The sequence below is a fragment of the Mustela putorius genome, unplaced genomic scaffold (assembly GCF_011764305.1).
Source record: "Mustela putorius furo isolate JIRA1106 unplaced genomic scaffold, ASM1176430v1.1 tig00003923_pilon_pilon_pilon, whole genome shotgun sequence".
NCBI classification, from domain to species: Eukaryota; Metazoa; Chordata; class Mammalia; order Carnivora; family Mustelidae; genus Mustela; species Mustela putorius.
In genome coordinates, this window is record NW_025422068.1 from 8,306,502 (window position 1) to 8,316,800 (window position 10,299).

The 10,299-nt window shown below is 45.5% G+C and overlaps 1 long non-coding RNA gene across 1 annotated transcript; it reads left to right on the plus strand.

The window, feature by feature from the left end:
- Window positions 1-2,534: 2,534 nt before the first annotated feature.
- On the plus strand, window positions 2,535-6,859 carry LOC101693127. The gene is made up of 3 exons (XR_199930.2): window positions 2,535-2,632; window positions 4,358-5,093; window positions 6,186-6,859. It is a non-coding gene; the product is annotated as an uncharacterized LOC101693127 (long non-coding RNA).
- The last annotated feature ends 3,440 nt before the right edge of the window (window positions 6,860-10,299 follow it).

Sequence of the window (10,299 nt, forward strand, 5' to 3'; positions counted from 1 at the left end):
AATGTTTTCTAAACGGGAACAAATTGATTTCTTCACATTTCCATTTCCGTAATGGACATCAGCTGCTGTTGTATGCACACTTTAATTCACAAAGGCATTGCTTGGGGGAGGATTGCTTTCACTGGCTGCCAGTCCTGAAATCAAGCGTTTCTTCTTCATTTGGACAAGGATCGGGGCTTCTGGAGTCTTCCTAAATGTTTTATTGTAGGTTGAGCAGAACCCAAGGTAGAGCCAATAGACTGGTTTACTGTAGAAAATTCTGAAGAATGTCAGCCTGTCACCGGCCCCACACTTGTTATTCTGCTAGAAGTCTATTTGCTGTCAGTCTTCCTGGGGATAGAATTGCTTTTGGACAAAACAAGTCAGACAATAGCCTGCTGGCCTGAAGGATCCTGCTGTCAACAGCCACCCTGGGCCACACCGAATGTCACCTCTTAAGGAAACAAACAATAGTCTGTCTGGAGAGCAGAGGTGACGGCGTGCCCTACTTTAGTGACATTCTTTTTCCTAAGATTATTGGCTAAAATTTTAGGTTTAAAAAAAAAAAAAAAAGCCTGCAAGGTAGGAACGCTTCAATGTTTTTGACTGCCTGCATTTAATTCGCTTTAATTTAAACTCAGAAAAAAAAAAGTTTCAGGAGAACCTTGGAACCTTACTTACACACATTACGCTTTCAGGGGCAATGTCCTCACCACATGCCTCAGAGTCTATATCCAGCGGGGATGCTTATTCCAAATACAGGGCCAGACACATTCTCATGTAAAACACCAAAGGAAAATGCCTACAAGGTCTCCAGGTTCCTTATTAAAGGCAAAGCATCAATTACAATTCAGTTAATCAACAGGTATGAATTGAACACCGGGCCATGTGCCTAGCCTGAGGAGTTGGAAGAAACAAAGCTTGGAGTTGGACTTGAATCAGAAACAGCCAGGTGCGTCGTTATTCCAATGCCTGCCACTGCAGGGGAGATGAGAGAGCCGCTCCGATTCCTCCCCTCCCAGAAGTTGAAGGAATATAGTTTTCTATCTGGAGAACAAAGAAGAGAAAGGGGCGGGGAAATCTAGAGTTAGGTCTGTACACCCTACTTATAAGGTGGCATTTCTACTTTCTGAAATTCTACTATTACTTACAGTACACACATATTATTATTCCAAATAAATATAGCATGTTCTACAAACTTCGGGATTTAGGATAAGCCTCAGGGCCAAAGGACTACCTTCTCCAGTTAAGACAGAGACAAACTGATCTTAGGAGTCTTGACTCCTCTGCCCTGAATGTCGGCACGGGAAAATTCTCTAACTTAGGATAAGGGACCAATTTGATCATATCTAAGGCCTCTTTAGCCTAATTAATCAATTAATGTGATTTGGGTTTTAGCTAAGTCAGAGATGCTCTTCAACCTCTCCCACTCTTATCAAAAAGGTCATCAAAAGCACACTACCTGAAGACACAAAGCAATGTATTCCCAGGCAATGGTTTCCCTTGCAAATCTCCCCAGCCAAACCGGCTTCTACTCCGAGCTACATCAGAGCAGACTTGATACAGTTCCATTTTCCTGGTTTCCTTCTCAAACCAAAGATACACCCTTTCTGACCTCAGGGATTCTTACTAGGAATCCTCGGCCACACAGAAGATTGGGACACGTTTCCCAACCTCAAGAAGCTCTGAGAAAATGGAATGTAGGGTATGACAGAAGATTTCACAGCAGGGTTCCCAGGAAAATAGGAAATTGAAATAAAGGGACTGCAGGATGACTGGGAGAGGGGAAGAGGGGATTTGAGCCTAGTCTCATCTGAGGTGCTCTAATTCGGTTTCCTGGCTTCCTTCCATAGTCCACAGAAGGCGCATACTCACTGACCTAGTCCCTCTTCTACAAGATATTCCCTGAAGACTAGAGGCATTCACTCTCCTAAATACTGATTAAGAACCCGCAATGTGAGCCCAACCAAATTCTTTTTATCTCCTAAACCCCATCTCTTTGATGGAAGCTCCCTTCTCCTGCTGTTGCCCCCGAATCCTTACTATTTGGAACAAAATAACATTAGACCCTGTTAAAAATTATACAATGAAGTGTTGCAATCATGGTCCCTGATTTCCTGTCTCCCCACCAGCAGCCCCCCTCCCCGATGGCTCCCAGAACTGTGCCCCAGCCTCCTGCCATAAGGGACGGAACCCAGAATGGGCTCTGTGGACCAGAGGCTCCGGTAGGATCTGATAATCCTCACGAAGTCTGGCAACAAGGGAATTTCAGCCTTCCCTCCATCAGACCATCTCTGCAACCACGGAGAAGTCTGGAGAAACCTGAGGCAGCAGCTCTCCCCTGAGGGTCCCCAGTGGCCGCTGTCACAGCGTGTCCGGCCAGGAACCCCCCAAGCCCTGCAACCCCCCACCACAGGGACACCAAGGTCACAGCTGCTTGGACATGGGGGGTGAAGGGTGGAGTGGGAGGAGCTGTCCTGTGTGATGTCACAACTGAAACCACACGCCCCCAGGCTTAATGAGGTTGACCCTCACAGGACATTTACAGCTTGATTTTCAGAGACCTGTCCCTCCGGGATCAGCTCTTGTTTGTTTTCAGACCCCACTCTGCTGTCTGAGCAGAGGCCTGGACCTACACAAGTGAAGGTCACAGGTAAGATTCCAGCCCATGAGCAGGCAACACCCCGCATTCCTTACCAGGGACAGGAAGCCCAATATTCCATCCAGGTTACACCAGCGTTTGGAGCATCCGCACAGCCTCCTCCTTGTCCTACCCGCGACCTCATGGAGGCAGTATGAGGGGGAGCAAATTTTACCTCCCTTTAATGTTAAGTCTCCATGCTGCAATGGACACAGGATATATGTTATAGATGTATTTGCTCTGTGGTAGGTGCCATCGCTCTTCCTGAGTAATCAACAATGTCCCCGCCCTTCCCGCACCCCTGTGATTATAAAAAATAAAAATAAATGAAAGTAAAAATACAAAACTTGTTCTAATCTCAGCTGACAGATTTGAGCCAGCCTCCCGTCTCTCCTGGTATGACCACTTTGCAATCAATCTTTCTCTCCAGGAAAAGACTAGTGCTTTAGTGTTTGGCTTTCCCCTGTGCGCAGGCTGATGATCTCTTTCCAGTCGGCGAACAAGCATCCTGCTCTCCAGGAAGGTAAAAAGAAGGTACCAAAAAAAAAAAAAAAAGAAAGAAAGAAAGAAAGAAAAAAGAAAAAAAGTCAAAAGGACCAAGATCTTTTACAGGCTCTTCTAAAAAAAAAATAAAGGTAGAGAGAAAAACAGATGCAAGCCTGCCTAGATCCTCCAAATTTTGCTGGAATTCAGAGTAATATTGATAGTCAATCTCACAAGCTATAAATACCCTGAGACGTCTCCATTATCATCATCATAGCTAATCCCGCCTTCTACATAGTTACCAGCAGCAGAAATTATTTTTAAAAGATTCGTGGTGGCTTGAGAGAGCTGAAATCTAGGGAGTGTAGAACCTCACCTCAGAAAGGACAGCCCAGGGGGCTGAGGAGGCTGTGGGGGTGGGGGGAGGCAGGGTGGGTGGTTGAGCTCTGGGAGTGCAGAGTGACAGCAGGGCAGTGGGGAGCTGTGGAGAGCTGGGCCAGGGGGGTAGGACAGGGGAGAGCAGTCACCCACTGCCTTCCACCAGTATTTATTGAGATCCTACTATGTGCCCAACACTATTCTAGGCATGGAGGATACAACAGCAAACAAAGCAGACAAAAACTCCCTTGGATGCAGCTGATGATACTCTGTTTGGGAGCACAGAGTGGAGTAAAAAAAGATGAAGACCAAGTACATTTTAGAATCTGTTAAGTAATCCTAAGAGCCTGAGATAAAAATAATGGGGAAGAGGATCAGGCAGTTTTAGATGGGGTGTCCGGGGACGGCCTCCCTGAGAAAGTGACATCTGAGATGTTAAAAAAGAAAACCAGAGGGGCAAAAATACTGTCACTTGGGTAAAGGCCCCAAGTCAGTAAACTAAGACTTAGTACTTAATACTTAGCACTTGCAACCCCCTCTCCCACCCCCAGGAATGTAATCCTTAACCAGCCAAACTAGACTTTCCTGGTTAACAACTAGGAGGTAACCCACTGGCCTACCCTTACATGCCCCTTAGGGGAGGGCCACCAGCCCTTAAACTCTCCCCTCCCCACCCTCAACGCCCCGTGCCCTCCTCCTCCACCCCACCCCTCACTCCCTCCAACTCTGCCTTGAAAAACCTTTCCTTTTCAGCAACTGCCAGAGCCCTCCCCTCCACTGGCTAGATGGGATGCAGCTCAATTTGTGAATCGTTTATTAAAACCAATTGATCTTCAGATTTACTCAGTTGATTTTTTTTTTTTTTTTTTTTTTAAGGGTGAAGACCAGAAGGAAGTGAGTGGGTGTGCCATGTGATGATCTGGGCCAGTGGTGGGGAGGCAGAGAAAATTTACAAGTGCAAAGGCCCTGGGGTAGGAGCACGGCCCTGCACTAAGGAACAGCCCAGCAGCCCACAGGAGAGCCCCAAAATGTGAGTGGCGCATGACTGACACTAACCTGCGTCCCTGAATTCCGAACTGTTTTTGCACTCATACACATCCTGCAGAGAATTTTGCTGCTGGCTCAGCATCAGCTCCACTGGCCCGGGAGCAGGATTTCTACCAGTCTTGCATCTGTTTTCATAGAACAAATGCACTGCAGAGTTCACTACAAAGAGACTTTATCCGTGTCTAAGTCCAACATTTTAATACAGAGATTTGATCTACGTGCACTGTTAGGAGCCACTCCGGAAAATCACGGGGTCCTTGCTACCTGGACCATCCTCCCTCCTAGGTCCTTCAGCTCCACCCCTAAGACTGACATTAAGGAATGAAAAAAAAAATCCCTTCTCTCCAACGAGGGTCTTGGGAAAACGTAATGGACAAAAAACAGATTAAAAAAAAAAAGTTTATTAACATGTGCCCGTGCGTACCTCTGGAAGTATGCAACACAGATGAGTAAGGCTAAGGTGTTGTTAGAATCGGGGCTTCTGCAGTATCTCTCCCATTTGCAGGGAAGCGACAAGATAAAGGAGAAGGCTCCTCGGCTTTCAAAGGTGGCACACGGTGATGAGGTAAATATATAGAGGGAACTAATGAAATCGCGACTATTGGCGTCGGCCTATCTTTGTGCCTGCCTCTTCACGCCCATACAGTTTTCCCAGAAGAGATTTATGGCACCCTCCCCCCCATTTTCCAGGAGTTTCTGCTTTTGCTCAAATGACAGAAGGCTCAGAAAGACATCTTTCTGCCTCCAGCTCAAAATCCTGATGCCAAATAGAAACTTTAGGGGTGGTATCTTCTGGTCCCCAGCTGGCAGAATGGAAACCAGCACCCCACTTCCCTTTATCAATGTCCCCCTTTATCAATGCAGACTCTCGCCTCTCACAGACACAAGGGCTAGGGCCCCTTGACTTGGTAAATCTTGCTGATTCAGCTTGAAGCTTAACAAGCTCACGAGGTCCGGGCAGTGATGATTTATATGCTGACAACTTACTAAACGTTCCCTAGCGTTTCCGTGCTTTCAACCCAAGGCTCTCCACAGATTCTTTCCCATGCAAATTTAATTGGCTGTTAGCTCAAAGTAACAAGCATGAAGTTGTACAAAGGTCTTTCGAAGCAAGGACGTGTAACTCCAAGAGGCTTGTGGAGAGAAAAAAAAAAAACTGTTTAAAATCATCACTGCCTTTCTCCTCACTTACCAAATTAAGGGGGGAAGAAAGAGCTTTTGGCGCGATCAAAAACGCTACCGAAATCCTAGATGATGGGTCTTCAGGGCCAGGAGAGAGATGTGAAAGGGAGAGAACATTTTTTCCTCTTTTCATGGAGAAATGGAAATTTGCTAATTACCACTTTGAGGGAAGGAAGCAGTTTTGACTAAGTTCTCACAAGAGGTTGGTTAGTACAACTTTTCAGCTCACTTATGCAACTCGTGTTTATGGAAGCTTACTGTCCTGAAATGGCTCAATAAAAACTCAAGTCCCTCAAAGAAACAGAGTTCTCAATCCACAGTGAAATTTCTCAGGACTTCCTAAATTGCCTGGGGTCAGTTATGCCCCAGCTTTCCTAGAATGAAAGCTTTTGGTGTAGCACCCTTATTTAGAAGGAGTCCCTGATCAGAAAAGGAAAAGTGATGGAGGCCTTCTTTCCTCTCTCACACCCTTCAGGAATCCCTCTTCAGAAGCTGCTTGGAAACGTAATATATGGACACATGGAAGTTTACAAAGCATATGCATACTAAATGACCTAAGAGAGTGTAAAAGATACCACAAGATAAGCTATAATGGTCGAATGCATGACATTGTGCATTCGTAGGAGGAAGAGATCTTTGTGGGTTGGTGCAATCATGGAGGGGGTCCAGGTGGAGGTGCAGAAGATTCAGAGGCTGTGACAAGCCCGGAAGACGCAGGCAGAGTATCAGAGAGAACTGCTCTTAAAGCTCCAAGTAGGTGTGGAGGCCAGGGAGAGCTAAACTTCCCTAGGTCCAGGAAGTTCCACACCAGGGAAGGCTATCCTTCCAAAACTCCACCAGCCCCCCTCTGTTGAGCAACATGACAGGACCAAGGAGAGATGTTCTGGATCTAAGAGATTATGTTTTAGACAATAATAGGCAAGCTATTAAATGTTTGGGAGCAAGCAGGTAACTTCTTCCCACCAACCTCCCAAAAAAAGTATAAATCACCCAAAACAACTTGTGGAAAATTGCGCAATTTTCCTCTACGTAGACCAATGCCAAATCACCACTCTACAGGTCCTAAGGGTTCAAGCAAACAAACGTCTCCTTATAGCAGTGGTCTCCAAATACCTTTTAGTTTGCACCTTTGCTTAATATATTTTAATGTATCATGGCTATTGCTTAAAAAATATGGGGAAAAATTAAATATATAAAGTAAATAGACATCTCTAACTTTCTCTTGACAACTCAATGGGTTCTCCTGCCCATCCAACCTTGGAGATGAACCAAGAACCATAAGCCAAAAAGTTTAAATAAATAAATAACATGAGCCATGTTTATATGGGTTTGTATGTTCTACAGGTCAACCTAAAATTGTTTTTAAAAAAATCTAATAAATTATAAATCATAAGCACTAAAAAAAAAAAAAGAACCATAAGCCAGTCTTGGTCTAAATCGATTAGTTCTCACTATGGTTCCATTGATAATTCTATTTTTATTTTATTTTAGTGGGCACTGTGCTAACATGGGAGGAAAAAGGGAAACCCAAAGTAACTTCTACTATCATTTTTTTAAAAACTAGCAAATGAGGGGCGCCTGGATGGCTCAGTCAGTTAAGCATCTGCCTTCAGCTCAGGTCTTGATCTCACGATCCTGGGATTGAGCCCCATGTCGGGCTCTCTGCTCAGTGGGGAATCTGCTTCTCCCTCTCATTCTTCCTCTATTCTCTCTCTTTCTCTCTCCCACTCAAATAAATAAAATCTTTAAAAAATAATAATAATAAGATAAAGGAGCTCCTGGGTGGCTCAGTTGTTAAACATCTGCCTTCAGCTCAAGTCCTGATCCCAAGGTCCTGGAATCAAGCCCCACATCGGGCTCCCTGCTCAGCAGGAACCCTGCTTCTCTCCCTTCTACTCTCCCCTGCTTGTGTTCCTTCTCTCGCTGTCTCTCTCTCTCTATCAAATAAATAAATACAATCTTTAAAAAATAGAATAAAAAAATTTTAAAATAAGATAAAATAAAACTAGTAAATGAGACCAGGAACACTCTGGACCAAGGACCCACAGCCCCCACACCTGGCGGAGCCCGAATCTACAAACTTACTTTCTTTCTAGGGCAGGTATGGCAAACCCATCCCTGAGTCTTCGGGGGAGAGCAAGAAGACTCCCCAGTAGGGTGTAATCCGGCCGCCTGTCCCCATGGCCTTACTAGGGCGTGCAGGATCGAGGGCACAGTGACTATTGGGGAGGCTGTCATCCCAGGAAGCAATTCAAGACTGTGGGTGGTAGGCTGAAAAGAAAGGAATTCAATGACCACACAGGCATCACCCACCAAAAAACGGTATGTTGTTTTCTTGAATTTCGGGTGCCTAGAGTTGAGGTCATCACATTTCTCCTCCATGGCATCTTAGCATCATGACTCCACATGACGCTCCTCTACTACCCTTGCTCTCATAAAATCTATGCCGTTTTTATAAATGAGTTTCATTCCACACAATGGTACAATGCTCTAGGCTACTTCACATATCAGCATGCCCTTAAAATCCATCCATGTTGCTGTATGTGTATCAATGAGGCTTTTGCCTCCCAACTCCCCACTGGAGGATATCCGAATACATCACCCCAAAAAGATGCCTCTCTGACCAAAAATATTGTGAGCCAAAGGCAATTAAGAAGCAGTAAACACAGAGAAAGCGTCCCCTTTGCTTCCTAAAGGTAGGAGAGGTGGCTTCCCCTGGAAGCTTAAAATCACTTTGCTTTAGCCCGTCATTTGCCTACAAACATACAGCTTTGAGTTTTCACGGGGGTTTTTTCCACCGACCGTGTGCTGCATAAGTTAAGAAGCTCTTTGTTGTTCTCTCGTCAATCTGTCTTTTTGTTTAAGGACAGAAAACCTGATGTTAATTGAGGAAGGTCAAGTTCTACTTCCCCTACTTCGTCAGCCCATACAACACCACGATGAACCCCCTGCTACGTGTCCTCTCCACATTATAATTAAGAGTGGGACTCCCACGTCATAGAATGGAACAGCTCCTAACCCAACTCTAAGTGGAGCGAAGAGTGAAGTTATGTCCTATTTTTGTAATTATTATGAACATGCTGTGCAAAGTGATTGACTGTTTTAGAAACTCCACATCCAGGGGGATGGAGAAGAGCGTGTCGCCATCTGGAGGGTCCAAAGAAGTGAGGAAGAGAGTCAACAAAGCGGGACACAAAGGAAGGGAAAACAAAGAAGAAAAGATGATCAGAGGCACTCAAGGGGGGCTGGAATAAGAGGGAAGAGATTACTGCTCAAAATTATCCTTTGAACCCAGCATGCCCCTACGACGCACGAAGCAAGCTCCCCTGTGTTGAACCCTATGCTTTAAAGGGCCCCACTTTTGCTCTCCTCCATCTATACCCCTGCTCAAGAGAGGTGATGTGGCCACCTGCAGGGTAGGTCTCTCCTCTGTAATGCTTGGGGTATAGGGACTCTGTGATTCCTGCGCTGGTGGTCCTAGTTCCAATTCCAGGTCCTACATGGGCCTCTCCCCTGATCCAGCTTCCTGAAATGCCACCACTGTGTATACCCTTAGCCCAAGGGACAGGGAAGGGCGACTATTGCAATGTGTGTGGGCAGAGCTTGGACCTAAGATACCCTGTTAAAAGGGTGGAATCAGCTACATAGAAACAAGGAGACAGACCTTGCACCAGAGGTTGGAGGGGATGTGAGAGTCTAGCCTTGAGTTACAGATTCCTTTGAACCAACCAGTGAAGGAGAAATCTCACCTCCCTCTCTCCTAGTCCAGTGCCGGTGAATCTTCCTGGAAAGGACCGTGGTCTTTGACAATGATGAAATGAAATTAACTTGAAATCTGTGCTCTCCACAATTATTTGTTAGGAACTTTTGCTTTGCACAAAGCTTTGAGCTCTTCACTGGGAAGGTATATTTGCCAATCTAGAACCCTATAACATCCGTATTTAAGTTTGCTCGTTTGATTTAGAACTTTGAAGCATTTAGATGGGTGGGACACCGGCTTCCCTTTGAACTCTTGCCTAGGACCCTGGAGAGGGTAAGGGAAATTGGCCTAGCATTCTCATCTGTGAGAAGCCGGCTGCCGTTTTGTGAACATCTGTGATACTCGAGCAACTGGGCTTTTTTTTTTTTTTTTTTTTTGAGGTCATTTCACCTCAACCTTCTAGCAGTTTCTGAGATGGAGTAGGCACCTGACCTGAGGACCAAAGAGGTCAAGATGCTTGGCCAAAATCACAGAGCTAATAAGCAAGGATCTGGACGCCCAATAAAATTCTTGCCAATGACAAAGATTTTCTTTCCACTCAATTACTCCCCGATTTAAACTTTTTTTTAAATAATTTATTTATTTGACAGACAGAGATCACAAGTAGGCAGAGAGGCAGGCAGAGAGAGAGACAGGAAGAGAAGCAGGCTTCCCACTGAGCAGAGAGCCCGACACGGGGCTCAATCCCAGGATCCTGGGATCATGACCCGAGCCGAAGGCAGAGGCCCCAACCCACTGAGCCACCCAGGCGCCCCAATTACTTCCCGATAGAAATCCATCCTTGAGATGAGGATACAAATGGCAGTTTACTTGCCCTTGGGTTTTGTTT